This window comes from Macrobrachium nipponense, chromosome 13 (genome assembly GCF_015104395.2).
Source record: "Macrobrachium nipponense isolate FS-2020 chromosome 13, ASM1510439v2, whole genome shotgun sequence".
Taxonomy (NCBI): Eukaryota; Metazoa; Arthropoda; class Malacostraca; order Decapoda; family Palaemonidae; genus Macrobrachium; species Macrobrachium nipponense.
The window spans coordinates 35,161,994-35,173,166 of NC_087206.1; positions in this window are offsets into that span (position 1 = coordinate 35,161,994).

Sequence of the window (11,173 nt, forward strand, 5' to 3'; positions counted from 1 at the left end):
GTACAGTGCCCTATTATAACATGACAAGCCTGATTCGTACACTAAATCAGAAAAAACCGCAGCCAAAGGACTGCAAAACAAGCAAATGTGCGGAGACGAGAGCTACGCCGCAAAGAAAGTCGAGGAATTTCAGGGACTTTCGGGAGCGTTGTTTTGTGGTGCGGAGCCAAATGGGCAACCGACCAACACGTGTTCGAAAGGCATTTTCGGGGGATCGTCCGACCCCAATCGTCGCGCCCCTTGGCCCTCTCGTCGACCTACTCCAATTTTATTCGGCTGGCCAAGGCACACAGACAGACACATAAGCGCGAGCTTGCGCGCGCTCGCAAGTTCTAGCCCTCCAAAACCTTTCTCTAAACGTCCCAAACGGTCCCGATTTGTCGCAATCGACTCTCTCTCTCTCTCTCTCTCTCTCTCTCCTCTCTCTCTCTCTCTCTCTCTCTCTACGAGGGACAAAGCCTGGGTTCAAGTCATTGAAAAAATGGAAGCGGATGATGTTACGAGATAGAAAACCTGCACTTGAAAGACGGAAGAAGATGAGAATCGTCGAAAAAAAAGGATGTGCATATATATTATTAACCTTTTAATCACCTGCCTTGTCAGTAGGTACATTCCACAATATAATATCACCAGAGATGCTTTATGGCTGCAAACGTCAAAGGTTATTTTCATCCGTAGCTTCAGTTCATTTTCTCTTCCTCTTGAATGAGTATTATTAGTAATGCTGTCGGTAGATATTCGGAAGAAGCAAATCTTCTTCTGTTCAAAGAGAGAGAGAGAGAGAGAGAGAGAGCGAATCATGCGGAAGTAATCGCAAACAAGGGGCACCTGCTGTATCCTTAACCGTGTGTCAATGCCTGATACCGTAACGACACAATATCACTCTCAAGGTATTTAACAAAGGGACCTCGATAAACAATTACCTTAAAAAAAGTTATCGGCAATTACATTTTTGCCAAAGTAATTAAATTACCGAAATACACTGAGCTACATTTAGTTTTTCTCACAAAACAACTGATTAACTATTGACAGAAAAATGATCAAAATAACTCGGGGTCTCAGATCCGAACTAAAGTTTGTCAATTGTTTCCGGGAAAATAGTAAAACTTATAAAAGCATTCCTCTTCTAATACGTACATTTCTCTTAATGTACCTGGTAACTGACAGACAAATGAATATCATTTTCACTTGTACAACTTCATTGCTACACAATGACCCCCAAAAACTTCGTAATCTCACACTAAGAATAAATTCCAAAGCTTTATAAGCCAACTCAGAGTGACTGCCTTGGCCCTGGTAATCCCCCATAAGGAATGAACCCCGAAGATGATTAATTATAAACTAAGGGTGACCTGAAAAGCTTTGATCCCCTAAAGGTGACTTTCAGAGCCTTGAAACCCCGATAACAGCGACTCTCAAAGCTTTTTAATTCTGTAGTGTCAACCCGAGAGCATTGCCATCCTACTTAAGAATAGTCCTTTAAAGCACAGAAACCCCAGGCAACAACTAGCCAAAAAAGATTAGTCTCAATACACGTGACATAAAAAAAAAAAAAAAAAAAAATGTACCTCTAACAAACAGTGATTTCTACAGCCTTGAAACCCCACACGGTGGCCCCAAAAGTCCACGGACAGATTGACCTCGGAGACCTTGACTACCACGCAAAGTTTGGTATCACCACACAATGAGTCACATCTAAAGCCCATATTCTCATGTAAGAAGTGGCCTCTAACGTAATAAATCCATAACAAGAGAGTTTATTCCAAAGCCCTTGAACCCCACATTAAGGGACCTCCAAATCCCAGGTTTACAAATAGTAACCACCCCAAGTCTCACAATCATACACAAAGTGACCTCCTAAGCCTTTTTTACGTTGCATGGAACCAGTGGTTATTCAGCAACGGGACCAACGGCTTTACGTGACTTCCGAACCCCGTCGAGAGTGAACTTCTATCACCAGAAATACACATCTCTCACTCCTCAATCGAATGGCCGAGAATCGAACCCGCGACCACCGAGGTGGGACGCTAATACCATACCAACCACGCCGCTGAGGCGCTCCAAAGCCTTGACTATCCCATAACAGTGATCTTTAATTTCTTGCAACGTTCCACCGCCCGGCCTCCCCGCCACACCCACACACAGTGAACTCCAAATTCTTCACGATACAAAAAGAATGAGGTCAAACACCTTAGTAACCACACAACGAGTGGCCTAAAAATCTTTGCATGCCCTCATAGAATGAACTGCAAAGATTTGATCCCCACAGAAAATGATCCCAAAAAAGCTTTTGAGAACCCCCATATTTTTATCGACCTCTAAAGCCTTGTGACATTATACAGAATGGTCACAAGTGTCCTCAATCTTAAGTAAACTGACCTACAAAGCAATAATAACCCCCGAAGGAGTGACCCCTCAAACCAGTGGTCCACACAACAAACATTCAAACCACTGAACCCGACAAAGCAAGTGACCTTCAAACCTCTGATCCCAGTTAGACAGACACCTACAAACGCATGATTTCCATACAAAGAAAGATTTTGTCGCCTTTGATCAAAGCAAAAAAAAAAAAAAAAGTGAGATCGAAAGCGCCGATCTGTATAAAACAAAAGAGTGGCCTTTGAATCTTGATCGAAGCAAATTGAGTAAGCAACAAACAAAACCCCTTGATCTCAGCAAAATGAGTGACCAACAATCACTTGATCCGTAAAGGAACCCTCCAACCCCTTGATCTCAGCAAAAGCAACAATTTTCACTCGCTTGGCCCCTAAATGGACCCTCAAGCCCCTTGATCTTAGCAAAATGAATGATATTTACTCTTTTGATCCCTGAAGTGGATCTCCAACCCCCAGATCTCAGCAAAATGAGTGATATTTACTCTCTTGATGCCTAAAGGGATCCTCCAACACCTTGATCTCAACATAATGAATGATCTCCAATCACTTGATGGCCAACCACTTGATCAGCAAAAGGGCCCTCCAAATTCTTGACATCAGCAAAATGAGTGACCAGCAATCATTTGATCTCGGCATATCGAGTGACCTTCACTCACTCAATCCCTGAAGGGGCGCTCTAACCCCTTGATCTCAGCAAAATGAGATACTTGCACTCAGTTGACCTCTAAAAAGGCCCCTCCAATCACTTGATCTCACCAAAATGAGGGACTTACAATCACTTGATCCCTGAAGTGGCCCTCCATTCACCTCAGCAAAATGAGTGACTCACAGTCACGTGATCCCTGAAGGGGTCCTCCACCCCTTGTTCTCAACAAAAAGAGTAACCTTAAATCCACTGAATACCATGACGAAAAAAAAATGTAACCTCCAATTCCTTGATGCTCAGGAAAAGGGTGATCTTCAATCCCTTGACCCCAGCAAAGAAAATGTTCTCCAAAGCTTTGTAACGCCATAAAAAAAGTAATTTCCAAAACTACGGAAGAGACTAAGCGACTTCCAGTAACGAGGCTGCACACACGGAATTTCAAAATACAGTCTAGGGTAAAATCAATATATTGCCCAAAACATTCTAAATGCAACGAAAATCTTGAATAATATTAACAGTACCACAAATAGCTGCTGCTATCATTCAAATGCGCTCGCATTCATCTGCAACAAGATCTCGAGTAGAATATGGATGAAAATACCAGAAAATGAATCGTGCAAAGGAATAAACTGAAGGATAAGTAACACTGATGCAACCTCATGCAACGAAAAAAAGCCTATGATTCATGCAAGTCCACGTTGCATAGCTGATGGCTGATCAAAGGCCGTTGCACGTGGTCAGGTGGCAACTGCGTTTCTATGCGCTCAGAGACAGACTTTTTCTTATACTTCTTTGACAGAATACCTTACGATATGAATTTACTCTATATGAAATATGCATGAGAGAGAGAGAGAGAGAGAGAGACCCATTACAAAATCGCTCTGGTTGGGATGAACATAAAAAATGGAAACATGGCAACATCTAGAGGGCAGCGATGCCATTTTTTTCAACGCGATGAACGTTATATCACACTATAAATGACTGCAAAATAAGGTAGCGAATATTCTTCAATTCTTGAACAAGTGAACCATGAAGCAGATGTGTAGTGCTGCATTTGAATGTGAGTTGTGTATGCATGTATGTATGGATAGATGGATGGATGTGTATAATATATATATATATATACACACACACACTCATTTATACATATGTACACACAACACACACACACACACAATGACATGACACGTCTGGTTTCCGTCAGAGGAGGAGACGCTCACCGATGAGGGAAACAAAGCGAAGAATCTATAAAAGACAAGTAAGAAATGCGCTGAGGTTTCTTCGGCACAATTGAGTTTTCTGTACAGCGTATAACACTGTATGAACTCTCAGCCAAGGCCCATGAATCTCGCACCCGCGGCCCATGAAACTTTCAGCCACAGCCCGGTGGTGACCTGTGTTGTTGGCAACTATAGAGATGCCGGACGCACGATCATGGCTAACTTTAACTCTGAATAAAACAAAAACTCCTGAGGTTAGACGGCTGCAATTTGGTATGTTGGATGATTGGAGGGTGGATGATCCGCATACCAATTTGCAGCCCTCTAGCCTCAGGAGTTTGTGAGCTCTGAAGGCGGACAGAAAAAGTGCAGACGGAGGTGGAGGACAGAAGAGGTTGAGGAAGCCAAAGTTCAGGTGGAAAGATAAATTATTGAATGACTTGAAGGAAATGGGTCTAAGAGAACAAGATGTACAGGACAGAGGAAGACGGAGAAGGCTGACTAGAAACAAAGACCCCAAATAGAAATGGGAAAAGCTGAAGGTAAAGAAGTTTTCTTTAACAGATAACTATACAGAAAAAAAACGTACTAACATACTAACAATAATAATGACAGAAAGCGAAAAGAAAGCAAGGGGCCGATTCCTGTAGTGTAACTATTCACTCGCTACCTGAAGTGGGTCAGCCCATGTCCTGAATAGCAGCAGCAACTATCACCTGGTTTCTTTTTCTTATTTCTTTCAGAGCAAGAATTAGGTGAGGAACAAACCAAGCAATTATTTGGCCTTCAGGTTACATCCTTGGCAGACCGCAAATTTTGCTCCTTCTCCTAAACGAGAATAATGTGTACACGAGAATTTAGACATCTTATCGTGCTGTGGACGGGTCCATTTTTTCATAATCTATATGCAGATCATATAATAACAATAATATAATCAAAGCTGTATTTTAATTATTCAACGATGTCCTTACGCAGTAACTGCCCGCAAATGACTGTAGTAAGGCAAATAAATAAACTCCCGGTCCCATTTCAAGACTTGAATTCATCACACGCAATTCTGTTCAAGGAAGAGGCTCACCGGCCGAGTTTCGTTAAATCCTTAAGGAAAAAGAAAAGAAAAAAAAAGTTCTGAAGCAAAAAAAAAAAAAAAAAAAAAAGAGAGAGAGAGAGAGAGAGAGAGAGAAGAGAGAGAGAGAGAGAGAGAGAGACCCGAGTTACTTGATCGACTCGCCCCTTAAAGAATGGTGGCAGTAGAATATTCTTGTCCGGTAATCAAGATCCAAATTGTGACAAACACTTGGAGTACCATGGTATCAACACACAAGTAACAAATGTGAAGCCAAACACAATAACCAAGTATGCTGACAGAGAGAGAGAGAGAGAGAGAGAGAGAGAGAGAGAGAGAGAGAGAGAGAGAGAGAGAGAGAGAGAATCGCTACTACTTACCCTCTAAATCTAACTCGTCCTTACTCTAAAGCCCCCATACACTGAACGATTGTCGTTATCGCCCAACACACACACACACACACACACACTATTCATACAGTATGAACGATTTCCGCACCGATTTCAGTCTGAACAAAGATTTTGTCTCGAGAAGACATGGCATCATATCTAGAAAAGACGCGCGCGATAGCATAAGTCGCAAGCCAGCAACCTGATCGTGACAAGATTCCCGCAGAGATCGTTCAGACACGAAGCTCCGCCCACTTTTGCATTCAGACAAGCCCATACACAGAGTTTTTGCGAACGATACAGACAGTTGTTCAGACAATCGTTCAGTGTATGAGGGCCTTAACACTCCAGCAATAATCCTCTTTGCTATTTCCAGTCACCTAGTGTCACCCTGTGCCGATCCGACACGTTCCCTCCCGTTAATACGGTTCATCCCTTCCGGCCTCTAACAGGCATTATGGCCACTAACTCAAAATACCCATTAGCCCATACACTGCCACTCTCTCACATTTTCCTTGACGCTCTTGCAGAGGCTCTAAGCTGATTGCTCGCAAAGAGACAATTGAAAAGAGGATGATACTCGGTGGTAACCTGTGCTGGCTTCAGGCGCGATCAATTTCAACTCATCAGGTTGAAGGGAAATCTTGTCGAGCCACATCACGAAGTTCGTTTTTGGAAGTGGTTCTTCAGTAGTTTACGGATGTCCACATTTTCAAAGATCTTAAGAGGAATTCGTCTAGTTACTATTTTTCAAGGAAGTTTATGAAGGCAAGTCCTTGTAATTGCCCATTTGAAGTTTCTTAAGGTTTGGAAGCTGTCTAAAGAAGTATGTTCATAAAATTCACATTTTACCCAATGTTTTACAATCATCAATTAACGGAGGTCCCTGAAAAGAGGCCTCCAAAGACCACTTGACATACGCAGCTGAAAGGTCTTTCTATGGAGAATCCTAACAGGAGAACAGGAGCATACAAAACCCTCTTTCAATTGTACTTCCGACCTTCATACTCGTTGCGTATAAATCCAATGCGAATTATTCAGTTAAATGATTTGTGTATTACAGGATGTGGCTTATCTGGAGTGGAAATAACTCAAAAAAGAACCAAACAAAACAACACAGGATTGTGTCTGTTCACGTTATACAATAACGTCGAGTTCCTTCGCAAGAAGTACGTTATAGTCAAAGCCATTATACCCCATTTAAATTAAGCAGTCAATTACATGCCTGACTGTTGGCCGACCGCGATAGATACTAGACAGGGAAGATGAAGGCATGGGGCTAGCAACCTAACCAAAAATATCTTGTGTAAACTTGTAAACTGGAAAGCTACATAGCACCAGCAGTCACCTCATTCAGTCTACAACCAAACGTGGAAAAATGAACAGTCTGCGCAAGCCTGAGGAAACTGTTATGACCAACGCAACTAATAAAGGGGAGGTATTTATGAACAGTATGCGCATGTACTGCAAGTGTCAAAAAGACGGCCAGTCCAAATACTGAATAAATTCAAGTGTCCCAACTCCGTATGAGGCACCATCAGTGAAAAATGTATAAGCCAACTAATACTACGCAGACTGCAATCATATACCGCAAAAATAAAAGGTAAAACGATAAAAAAAAAAAAAAACGTCATTACAGGTCACGTTGGCAAAGAAAAACCGGCCTTTTAGGTCCTTCCAAAAAAATGTCTTAAATATAGAACGTCAAGTGGAACGGAAGGACATCATGGCAGAGATTATAGCTAACGCCAGCGCCAATAAATACAGCAGCCGTGAGCTGGAGACTGGTGATTCACAAAGATTAATGAATGCTCATCATCACTAATATACGTCAGGCGGTTATCAAGACAGCTATGAATTAGGTACACAAAAACATGAAAAAATAAGCATACATCCCTATAATATATATATATATATATATATGTGTGTGTGTGTGTGTGTGTGTGGTGTGTGTGTGTGTGTGTGTGTGTGTGTGTGTGTAGTGTGTGTGTGTGTTGTGTGTGTGAGGACAAAATAAATTCAAGTGGTTTCAATTCTCAGTCATATACTGTACAAGATCTTGGTAAACTAGTGAATTATGAGTGGTGATTTTCCTTTGTGTTTCTGTATTAAGTAGATAAAATGACAACGCCCGACGCATTTGCCCTTCTCTTCAGGAGATGCTTTCACGCATCAACATCAGAGACAACGAATCACTCGTAAAAATCAGTTACAAAACTCATTCATATAAAAGAGACTGGGCTCAGATCCCCTCTGGAGATTTGCGGTTCCGTCTTTTCCCTCCATAGAAATCGCTGTTCATCCGTAACGAGGAAATCGACGCGAGAGAGACAGAAAAAAAAATAAAAAGGAACTGAAATGTCAAGGGAAATGACAAAACCAAAACTCTTTCAACAGCAAAACCACTCTTTCGCAAATAACAAAAGGTGACGGGACTTGTACCGTAAACGCGCCCCAGCACACACGGATACAAAAATGTTCATATAAATATATATATATATATATATATATATATATATATATATATATATATACTATATATATATATATCTATATATATATATATATATATATATATATAATTATTAATAAATATATATATATATATATATAATATATATATATATATATATATATATATATATTATACACATTTTATGCATTTACAATAATATATATATACTATATATATATATATATATATATATATATATATATATATATTATACATTTTATGCATTTACATATATATATATATATATATATATATATATATATATATATATATATATATATATATATATATATAGGCAAATATGTCTTAGTAAAGACGAAAGCGCTTGGATTTCTGCCTATCATTTTCGTGTGGTATTCGCTTATCTAATGAAGTCCCGTGCATCCACTGTGATTTTTTAAGCATGATTTTTAGGAAGAAAACTTTTACTGGACTTGGTACCAACTTTTATAGCTCTTGTTTTATGAATTTTAAGTCCAACTCTGTTTCTACCCTTCTCCACCGAGCACTTGTCCTTACGTCGAACTGGGTCCTTTTCTATAATGAAATAACATTTTTAATTGAGTTTTTTAACAATAACTGTTTCCCTGCTAAGCTAATTTATAGGAAATTAGATCAACTACTGAAAAAAACATTTCATTGTTAAACCAAAAGTTTTAACTGTCCCAAAAATGAAGTTCTATGCATGCTTTTCATTTACCCATGACATCAAATTTCACTAAAAGTTCACAGAAATCATTCAGGAACATTTTCATGCCAAAGACGTAAAATTAATCCCTAAGTCTTAACCCTCTCACCATCGGTTCCCTCTTTACCTCGAAGGAGCGATTATCGCCTTATATGTGTTCTGGTGTCATTTATAAATATACTTGCCCTGAATGTCAAACAGGGACCTATGTGGGATCCACCAGCCGACTCCTTAAGGTGCGTATCGATTCGTATCGTGGCATAAGCTTCCGTACTGGCAGCAGGATTGCAAACCCAGAACACTCCATTATTAAAAATCACTCCCAAATGTGTAAAACATATATCGATAATAAAGAATTCTGTATTTTAGGCCATACCACCAACCTGCAGGACCTTGTTATTCTAGAATCTCTCTTTATTAAACAACTTGTTCCGTCGTTGAAGACCCATACGTCTTCCTCCCCTCTGTATTTGTCTTGACTTGTGTTGTTTATTTATGTTTTTATATTTACGTTTAGTTTAACACTGTCACTCCTCTAGGTCGGTCCTTAACTTCTTGTTCTGTAACTGTTCACTGCTGCTTTCAATTTTTGTCAATTTTTTATTTTATGTTCATTCATCTTTCATTTTAATGTATGTCCTCTTAAATAATTTAATTTCCTTAATTTTAATGTGTATATTTTGTACACTTAGTAAGAATAATTTTTTAGCTTTTGCTTTTCTGAATCTTTTATTTTTAGTTTTGTTTTTACAATTTTAATAGGAATTTTATTTTTCATTTTAACAGCCTGATGATGTAATTAATTTGATAATTACGAAACGTCGCAATAAAGACAGCAAGTACATCTGTGTGTGTCCTCTTCCCTTCACTGATGATAATATATATATATATATATGTATTTATATATAATATATATATATATATATATATATATATATATATATATATATATATATATATATATATATATATATTATATATATATATTATATATATATATATATATATATATATATATATATATATATATATATATATATACGTATATATATAATATATATACATAAGCAGTTATTTGAAACTGAACTGTACGAAAATAAAACCAAGAGGGAAAGGTCAAGAAAGTCTGGAGGGACGGGAGGCCTATGAGGTCGGTTGGTCGGGAGAAATCTTTCATGAAAACGCTAATATAAGCCTAAAGGTACTACAGGTTGTTCGTCCAACGGCAAGGCTAATAAGACTACCGGCGGAGGGATGACCTTCCAACTCGGTTACAAGAGAGAGCGAGGATAAGCAACGTGAAAAACTCGAAGACGACCGCCAATTCAAATCCAATTGATCTGCAAGACCGAGCGAGGCAACACCTCCAAAACGATATCAAGGTCTTAGAAAGAAATTGAAAACGAGCTGAAGGTCCGAAGAGAAAGATTCCCTCCAGAAGAAGCCCCGAGAATCAAGAGGAAACTACGAGAAGTTCAAAGGGCGCAGCCACACAAGAAAACTTTCTCATTTCATTAAGGAAGTAAATGAAAGTACCAGCGAAAAAAGAAAGTGCCACCTGGATTTAGCTCATAGCACTGGATGCCCGTTCTATGGCATCCTCTTCCAACACAATGAACTACGGGCAAATGACACAACGGTTTCCTGTTGGAGTTCCAGTGGGACTAATCAAAAAAGCCAAAATGTGGACTACCATAAGATGAAAAGTTTGAAGCTGTTCTTTGGGACAGAAAAAAGATCCAAGTATAAAGAAAATAAAAATGAGGGCAGCCATGCGCTGTATACAACAGCCGAGACTATCCACGCAACATCTCGAATGATCTTTCAGGAAAACAAAGACGCAATGAGCACAGACATCCAAACAGCGTCAAATTATTCTCGGTGAAGGACGACATTTGCAATTCCTGCACACACTTTTTCCACAAATATCAGAAACTATGATTTCTTTGGTGACAACAGCGACGCAAAAAGCAATTCAAAACCTATAAATCTGATCCAGATAATGAACCACATCAAAATCTAATTCCCAAGTCCCTGAATATATAAATATTTTTTACCTAAAAAATAATTACCAAACAAACCAAAACAAACAAAACCTTGGGGAGGCAAAATTAAATTTATAAAATGAAGACAGTCCCCAATTCATGGCATCTGCTGTGAGTCGATTAACAAATAAGCAGCCAATACGCGATTTTGTCATAAATACCTGATACACTTGAAGATATTCATACCTACATCGTCATGTTTTCAACT